The 9,474-nt window shown below is 36.2% G+C and overlaps 1 non-coding gene across 1 annotated transcript; it reads right to left on the bottom strand.

Moving 5' to 3' along the window:
- Window positions 1–8,864: 8,864 nt before the first annotated feature.
- Window positions 8,865–8,971, bottom strand: LOC146955129 (small nucleolar RNA R71). Its single transcript, XR_015025167.1, has one exon. It is a non-coding gene; the product is annotated as a small nucleolar RNA R71 (small nucleolar RNA).
- Window positions 8,972–9,474: the final 503 nt, after the last annotated feature.

Below are 9,474 nucleotides of genomic sequence, written 5' to 3'. Positions count from 1 at the left end.
ATCTCTACTTTAGAAATTTTAATAATCAAGATTTAACATTATTCCAGCAAGTATCGTTATCACTTAACAAGTATGGTTTAAGAGGGTATATACTTCTTCGTGCACATCTCATGAATCGTATTTCCTTATCAGAGCACATACTCTTCTTGACTAACCAACAATTCTTCTACGCATTCGACATCACCAATTTGGAAACCCGATTACTTTATTTGCGGTGACTCTAGTCTTCCTTGTCTTACTTAAGTGAAGATACATCCTTATTACTTTTGCCTTAGACATCAATACTTACTTATCATATCGAGAACTCCTCGCTTGTCTCATAATACTTCTCGCTAAAGCTGCATTACTATCCTGAACATTCTTCACGAAGATTCTTACTACCAAATTCCATGGTTACTGTTAACAACTTTACCGATTAACTTTCGTCGCGCTACTCTGATTCCCATCGGTTGGCTTTAACCAATACGTTAATCCGTTGAGAGGAGTGAACTTCACACTCCTCCTACTATCATTACACTAATATCTTCTTGAACTCTTCTCAAGACTTTTTATGTTGCAATCATCTCTGCAACCTTGCGTTACCCTTTGCTAGTAAGATTAAATCTCAAGGTAGACTTACCTCTTGACATATCATTGCCATACTTACACTTGTCCCGAGCAATCTTGACTCATAGTGTACATCTTTGCCACTACATACTTACTATTTCCATGAATCGTTCCTACGACTTCCCATGGTAGACTCATCTTGCGCTCGGCATACCTTCCTTATGCTTCTAACATTGTATCTTCGCATTCTCGCATACTAGGTTTTGCTTAATCATTCCTATGCTTGCTCGTTAATTTTTCTTTCTAAGAAAATTTCATAAATTAGCACACGGGTCATTGACGTTGATGATTTTCCACTATATATATAAAAATATACTGAACCTAGGCCCCAGTCGTTACTCTAAAGTCGCAGAACGAGTCGATAACACATACGTGCCATCAAATCTTGGTTCCAGTGAGTTTAGCCCACTCTATGAGTGTCGTAACAGACCGGTACCTACAAAATTTCATTTTGATTTCAATAAAAATCAACTCCAATCACCCATATGCGTAAATCTCTCTAAAATCATGTAAAATTTATGATTTAATATCATAACGAGCCTTAGCAAGTCAATCAAGCAAAACATAGGTTCGAGGGGTACCCATAACTCCGCAAAATCCAAGAACCTTGTGATTTCGTATAACCCTTCACCACTTTAACTCCTTTCTTCATGCCTTCACATCTATGACGTCCATTCTAATTAGAGAAACCTCTAAACTCTTGATCCAAGCTCATCTTGACCCTTGACACATTAACTTCCAAAGTTACCTTAGACCGAATCGACCTGGTTAATGGTTGCCCATGCCTTTTTCCTTTGGAAACCTTAGGATGTGATATGCATTCGTCACTTGATATCATAAAAGGTTTTTGTTGCATAAAATATTGTGGAGACAACCCCCCAATAGTCACTGTAGACCCTAAGGACAAACTGACAGTTTTGGAAAAACTGAAAATTTCGCCCCAGGTTCGCTATTGGCGAGTTTCTTCAGCTCAATCTTCCGAAAAACATTCTTTGCATAAAAATTCTTATTTCTCAAGTAATCCAATGCACATCATTCTTTACTAACATCGTAAAATATTCTATAACATATGCATGGCAAGCATCAACCTAATTCGATACAATTCTCGGCACGTCGGAAACTAATGCCTCATTCCTAATAACTTAAAACTTTCACTTGAATCCTTAACTTCTTCTACTACGAGTAGCTTACTTCATTACGTTGCCGCTTAACACAACTTTCCAAACACTAAAACTTGTCCACTCTGAACATACAAGTCCGCAATTTCAATCACATAACGCTAATCCTGAGGGCCTACAAACTCCGTTAACATACATCGACTTCTCCCTATCTTGTAGCCTTTCACTTACGTTCCAGAATACTATTCCTTTCTATACAATAAACCCGTTCCAACAACGACTCTTACCAAATCTTCATATCCTACTCAGATATTCCCAATCTCTTTACTTATGTGTATACGAAGTATTAGTAACATCTTACCTAACGATGTCGGAACGTCCCTTCTTAACATTGCCTTACATTCCCGGAGGATTCATATTTCTACTTGCTTAGTTCACCGGCCTCCTACTGGCACGATCAACTTCTTACTAATACTCATTCCGAGTTCTTACTTCTGAGTTCACACTTTCCAGTGCATCTTCATCACATACTTCGTTCCTCCAGGGTCCTATTCAACTCTCGGGCGTCCATTCTAATCGTCGAATGCTAAATTGAGTTGATCAGTCTCAACTAACAACAACAACAACTAGAACATTTACCCGGAACCCAATGGTCCCACTACCTTTGTTGTAACTTAGTGACCCAAGGCACAATCTAAATCGACCGGCTCTGATACCAAATGTAACACCCACACTAGACGTATCTAGAAAATCTAGCATGTGTGTTAGTTTAGTACTGGATACATTAAAAATTTACAACAATAAAACTTGGAATGAATATATCATAGAACCAAATGCGTTCGTACATAATAATACAACATAACTTTTCTAAAGTATAATAGATGCATCCTTGAATATCCACATCGTCCTGCAGCGGTACGAACGAACACTTGTCGCAACATCCATTCGGCTACTAGCTTGCTAATCCATCCTGATATCTCAAACAAATAAGGATTGGGATGAGCCATAATGTCTCAGTGAGTTCCACCTAATCCTAGGCTATACCACCTCAGGGGAAACCTACGGTCACCACGTGTCTACAATACAACCTGCCGGTTGATTATACGTGTGTGGAGACATCCTTTCCTAGACGGTTGTGCATACTAGACCCGTCATAGGTACTTCTTAACTTGTTATAGACTTCTCTTCTTATACGTGTCATGGCGGTTAAGGGGAATCTAAAACCGCAATGCCAAGATACGCTCTACGTATCGAGGCCTAAACATAACATAATCATGACACGATTCTAAACCAGACGATTAGGAGAAACCTAAGATCGTCATCGACATAACTTTCTTTACTTGCTTCTACTTTCTTGAATACGATGTATCTAACCACATATCATATCTTTTCACAAAATGTGATTTTTGCTATCTTACTATTCTTGACGATCTACGTCAAGGCTCTATGACATAACATATAAATGTATGAACAATATGCATAGTCTGCTTCATTAATTATGTTAGCATTTAACAAACAACATTATCTGCGTTCACTTTACAGATTAGTCCCGGATGGGATAACCCCGGAAGTTAATCCCTTACTACCGGTGGAATGCCTAGCTAGGGCGCACCGGACTCCCTTAGTGACGTGCGGGTCCCTTACGGCTTACCCCGTTCCCATTGGAGAACCTTTTATATCCAACCTTGGAAGGAATACAAAAGACACGACACCTACTCTTACTTAATGGTCTTGACCATATATGATTCTTGTCTTAAAACTTGCTTAAAACTTTCTTGTGAATATGATATCTAATCACATAACATCTTTAACAAAGTCTTGGTCTTATGCATGAATGAAGGTTAAATTTAAACGCGCTATCTCTTTTACCACGGATCCTTAATGATACTACAAGAGGTAAACTTAATGCTTGCTTAACTTACTATGTGAAGAGATATCTAGTCAATCCACGTCTTGCCATACTCGTACGGTCACTCTAGCTCCTATACGAAGAGAATACTCTATATCACTTCGCACCTTATCAAGCATAAAACTCATGTCTAGCATTCTATTTCTTTATAAGCTATTATATTTCTTGACAAGCTATGTCAAGGCTCTACTTTTATTCCCCATCTTAGTTCATCACTACCCCATCATGCTTAAACTCTCTTGAGCCATCCTTGTGATACATGCTAAGATTGCCATGATTATTGATGCAAGGATCAATTGATTATATGTGCAAATTTCCAATAATTTCTGAAGACCGAAAATGCCATAAACCCAAGTTTCAAGCCATTTATAAATTCTAAGATTTGATAGAGCCAAGTTTGTTCTAGTAGAAAAATAAGTGAAAACAGCAAAAGAATACTTCGAAACGATCGCTACGGGCCCCCACACGACAGCGCCTAAGCACCCGAACGCAAAACAACACGAAAGTTGTCTTGTCTGGGGCGCCTGGTGCCAGGAGTAGGGCGCCTAGCGCTATCTCTCTGACTTGTGGGCGCCTAACGCCCTTGTTCAGGCGCAGCACTCCGTAACTTGCGTTTTCGCGTGTTCCGGCCGCTGGTTATCGTCATTTCCGACCCAAAACTCGTCCAATTCGACCCTGTAATGCACCAAATACATCCAACAACATGTATATACTTACTTAAACACATCTCATGGCAATTTTAACATATAATCAACAAGAATTACTTTTGGGGTACTAAGTTTCATAAAAGCTAAACTAACATAAATCATGATTTCTTCACAAGATTGAACAAACCCAAAGGTAGGATATTTATTTATGGAACTCACCTAAATAAGATTGCACAAGCTTAAGCTTCCAAAGATCAAACTCTAACTCTTGCTTCATCCATGATTCTTAGCTTAACAATCAATCCAAGCTTTCTAGTTGTTACTTGAAGGAGAAGAAGATCATGATGCTTGCTACATCCCCAACCAAAGGATTCTTTAGAGAGTTTGAGTGGATTGGGAGAGAGGAAGGGGGCGATGGCCTAGAGAGAAGGAGGAGAAAACTCTTTCTCTCAACCCTAGAGAGAGAAAGACAAGTGAAGAATGAATATTTTGAGCCAAAGTCACTTAAATACCCCTTTTGCGAGCAGTTACCATTATGCCCTTGCCTTAAGCGTGTTAAATCCGACTCTGATACTTGACTCGTGTTTAGTTGACATTACATAATAAACATTCTCCATTACACTTACTTTCCATGAACTTAAATCCTCTGGCATGATCGATTGGTAATATTCCGATACTGACAGGCGGGATATTACAGTGTTCTCCGAGTTCATATTAGTATTCATCACTCTTGGTTTACTCTCCTCCACAAAAATAACAATACATATCACAACTAAGGTCAAGATTTATACGAATTGATATCTAAAACAAACACCTTTTGACAAGGGACAACATTGAGACAAGGGAATACATTCAGACATGGTTCGAGTGGTGTTGGAACAAGCACACACCATCTCTTAAGGATGGGAGATAAGTGATCAAAGTCCTACAATTTATTTGAGTCCAAAAAGATGTTTATGATTTAGTCTTAGTTCTAAAAGCTCCCAAAAGTAACATATAACTTGCAACCAACAATGTCCTACCAACAATTTAAACCACAAAGCCACTAACAATAAAAGAATCAAAAACTTAACCACTTGTTGTATGCATGCAACACACAAGATACACAATTTTTTTTAATAGATCAACCAAGTTACACAATCAAATCCCTTTTAAAAAAAATTAATTAATCCAAAACATATAAACATACATTTACTTTACACAAAATCAATCCAAAACATACAAAACATACATTTACACAAAATCAATTTTTTTCAATTCCAACTAATTCATACAATATTTAACTTAATAAATTAATTAATTTATATATATATATATATATATATATTTACTTTAACTTTGTAAGAAAAAAATTATCTCATCAACTTCATAAAACTTAACTCTGAAATGACATCGTTAAGAAGATAGAAAATTTTCAATAAATAAATAACAGAACATTAAATACAAAACCTACACGGAAATTTCATACAAATAACACAATTAAAGAAATCAAATTTATAAAATCTACACACCGCAACATTTTTTTTTCAGCATCAACAACATTTCTACAGCTTATAGCACACTTCTACAACCAACTACAAGACTCTTACAACCAACAATAGTTATAATGATAAAAGCAAAACAGACAACAACTTTCTTTTGAATGGCAAATAAACAACAACTTAAATAGCAAGAAAGAGAAAAAAATACAAACCCTTGAGTAGAAAAAAATAATAAAAATAGCAAGCTTTAGTGACAGTCAAAAATAATTATTTTAAACAAGATACAAAATACTCATTTACACCAAATCATAAATTCTTTCATTTTCTTCTCACAAATAGATCCATATAAAATTTAATTTAACATAGAAAGGAATTATTTTAATTATCTTAACTTTGTAACGATTATTTTATCATCTTATCCTTCGACCAAAATTCAATCTAGAAACATCAGCGTTAAAATAATAGATATTTTGACATAGATAACAAAATATAAAATTCGGCACATTTAAAATCGTAAATAGTGACAACAAACATTTTACTGCAAAAGACATGATTATGCAATGGCAGCAACAATTTTACAACAAAAACAACAATTTTCTAAGCAACAACAACATTTTTGCAGGAAACAAAAACAACAAAAAATAGTTTTAGTGACAGACACTAGAAACAAGTTTTAGTGACAGACACCAGAAAACTGAATACATTTACACATAGAACTTTTTTATTTTATTTTATGACCAACCAAAAAATTATTTAATAGAATTTGCATTTTAGCGACAGCCAGGAACAAAAACTAACTATAAGAACAACAACATAAAACAAAATTAATATACTAATCATACAAAAATCTTTTATAAGAGGATAGATGAGATTAATCAAGATACAAAGATACAAAGATACAAAAATCTTTTAACAGGTTCGACCGTGGCCACCACCATTTCGTCCATCCCGTAACTGGCTTTCTCCAAAGTTTCCTGTACGACGAAGTTGTTTATTCCGCTCGCCCTCGTGCTTGCCAGCTTGGAAAGTACGTCCTGAAACACCCTAAACCCTTAAATCGATAAATTACGCAAATAATATAAATCAAACAAGGATCTAGATGTAACTTATTCTATAAGTTCAACATGCATCAATAATTTTCTCAAAACATCGCAGCGGAATAATAATATCATCTCATCAACAACTAAATAAAACATCTCTAAGTAACCATGTCACATAATCATACTACATCACCAAATATAAATTCTCAACTGAACACACTGAGTGAATAAAATCTCAATGATGAGTCAATATTTAGTCTATTTTTATGCATTATTTAGTTTAGTTTTATTTAGATTTTATTTTATTTTATTTAAATATTATTTCCTTTTTGAATCTTTTTACTTCAATTGCATATTTTATATTTCAGGAACAAATATATGATGGAAGGAGCCTTGGAGCAAAAGAAAGGAGTCTGGAGCAAATTCAGAGGAAAAATACGAAGATACGGAGACAAAAATATGTCTCCCACAAGTCAGAAGCTTGGCACGGCCCGTGCCAACATGTGGAACGGCCGTGCCACCCTCCAGGATACCTTTTGTTGCTTTTTCTTCAGGCCCAAGCTACTCTGTTTTAGTTTTACCGAAAAGCCCTTGTAATTGCTTAGATTTTAAGTCGATAGTAAGCTATAAATAGAGTAGCATCCCATCACAAATATTCATCTTTATTCTTGGAATTCAATAATGACAATTGTTTTCTTAATAAAGTTCATCTTTTTATTCCTTTACTTTCTTGCAATTTATTTTATGCTTTCTCTCTTCTCCCCCATGTCTACGATGAACATGAGTGAGTAGACTTCTCTTGTCTTGGGATTGTTGGATAAGTCTAATGACATAATCCTAATCGAACCAAGCTTTAACCCTAATTTCATGTGACTTTAATTTCTAATCTAAATTCACCGTTTTAACATGAATTAACCATTATCAAACTGTGGAAACGAAAGTGGAGGGTTTGATAATTGTTAATCCATCATCTCAAATATCAATTCATAATGTGAAAGCAGAGCTTTGATATTGGAACAAGTGAATTTAGACAAGAATTGCAAAGGCAGTGAAATAGTCTTTGCAATTCTTGAGACATGTGTAGTTTCAATCCTTATAAGCTTCTTCTAGTAATCAAGTCAGCGAAATAGGCTTGGTTGCTAGAGGTAAACTCTCACCGGACTTGATCGGAAAGGTGAGGGGCTAAAGGGAAACCGGTCTTTAGAAATTAGGTGTAAAACATGAAATTAGAAGTTAAAGTCTTGGCTAGTGAAGGACTTGTTATTATGACGAACCAATGATCCCAAGGCTCTTTTTATTAATTGTTATTCTTTTTCAACAACTGAACCTCCAACTTTATAATCTCTTTTTCTCCTTTAATCATTATTTAAAGGTTAGTTAAATTGAACAACTCCCTAGCGGAACGATACTCTCTTTTACTGCTATTACTTCGATAGACCGTGCACTTGCGGTTTGGCCTTCCAAGGTTTTGGCGCCGTTGCCGGGGAGTTAACTAGTTTAATTAACTTTTTCTTTTTGATTAAAACTCTCTTCTTTTTCTTTTCTTTTTCTTTTCCTTTTTCTTTTCTTATTTTTCTGTTATCATTAACTTCATGGGTTCTCAATTTTTTATGCGAAAAACCAGAAATCGAGTGGTATTCATTCCTGAGATCGAAAGGTTTTTACATAAAAGAAAGAGAGACGCACGAAATAATACCGCCATGGCTGATCGCACTCTCAAAGAGTATGCAACGCCGTCTACGGCTGAGCCGCAAGCTATTATTGTGTACCCAACGGTTGAGGATGACAACTTTGAAATCAAGCCTGCCCTTCTTAACTTGGTGCAACAAAATCAGTTTTTGGGATCCCCCGCCGAGGATCCCAATCTTCACATCTCTGTTTTCCTACGAATTAGTGGAACCCTAAAGGAGAACCAAGAGGCCGTAAGACTTCATCTCTTTCCCTTTTCCTTAAGGGATAGAGCTAGCTCTTGGTTCCATTCCCTTGAAGTCGGTTCCATTACTTCATGGGATCAAATGAGGCAAGCATTCCTTGCCCGATTCTTTCCCCCCTCTAAAACTGCTAAATTAAGGGACCAAATCACACGGTTCAATCAAAAAGATGGGGAGTCTCTTTATGATGCGTGGGAGCGTTTCAAGGAAATGCTTAGACTTTGTCCCCACCATGGTTTAGAGAAGTGGCTCATAGTCCACACTTTTTATAATGGCTTGTCTTATACTACTAAGATGTCTGTTGATGCAGCTGCAGGTGGAGCTCTAATGAACAAGAACTATACGGAGGCATACGCCTTGATTGAAGACATGGCTCAAAGTCATTACAAGTGCACTAACCCAAAAATTTGAAACTCTAAATGTTAATGCCATCAACTCCACTTCTGCATCTCCTTCTTGTGAAATATGTGGTATATCTGGTCATGTTGGTGTTGATTGCCAACTAGGTAGTGCTATTAATGGTGTTGAGAAAATGAACTATGCTCAATACAACCAAGGGATGAGGCAAAACCAAAAGTTTATAAAAATCAAAATCCCTATGGACAAGAAGCACCAGCTGGCTATGCAATCAACCAAAGAGTCGTCAGAATTCTAATTTGGAAATTTTGTTGGAAAATTCTATTGCCAACCAAAATAAACAACTTCAAGAACTTAAAAACCAAACCGGATTTCTGAACGATTC

This window comes from Medicago sativa, chromosome 1 (assembly GCF_051527215.1).
Source record: "Medicago sativa cultivar Bolivia chromosome 1, Bolivia_mono, whole genome shotgun sequence".
Taxonomy (NCBI): domain Eukaryota; kingdom Viridiplantae; phylum Streptophyta; class Magnoliopsida; order Fabales; family Fabaceae; genus Medicago; species Medicago sativa.
This window is presented reverse-complemented; position numbering and strand designations above follow the sequence as displayed.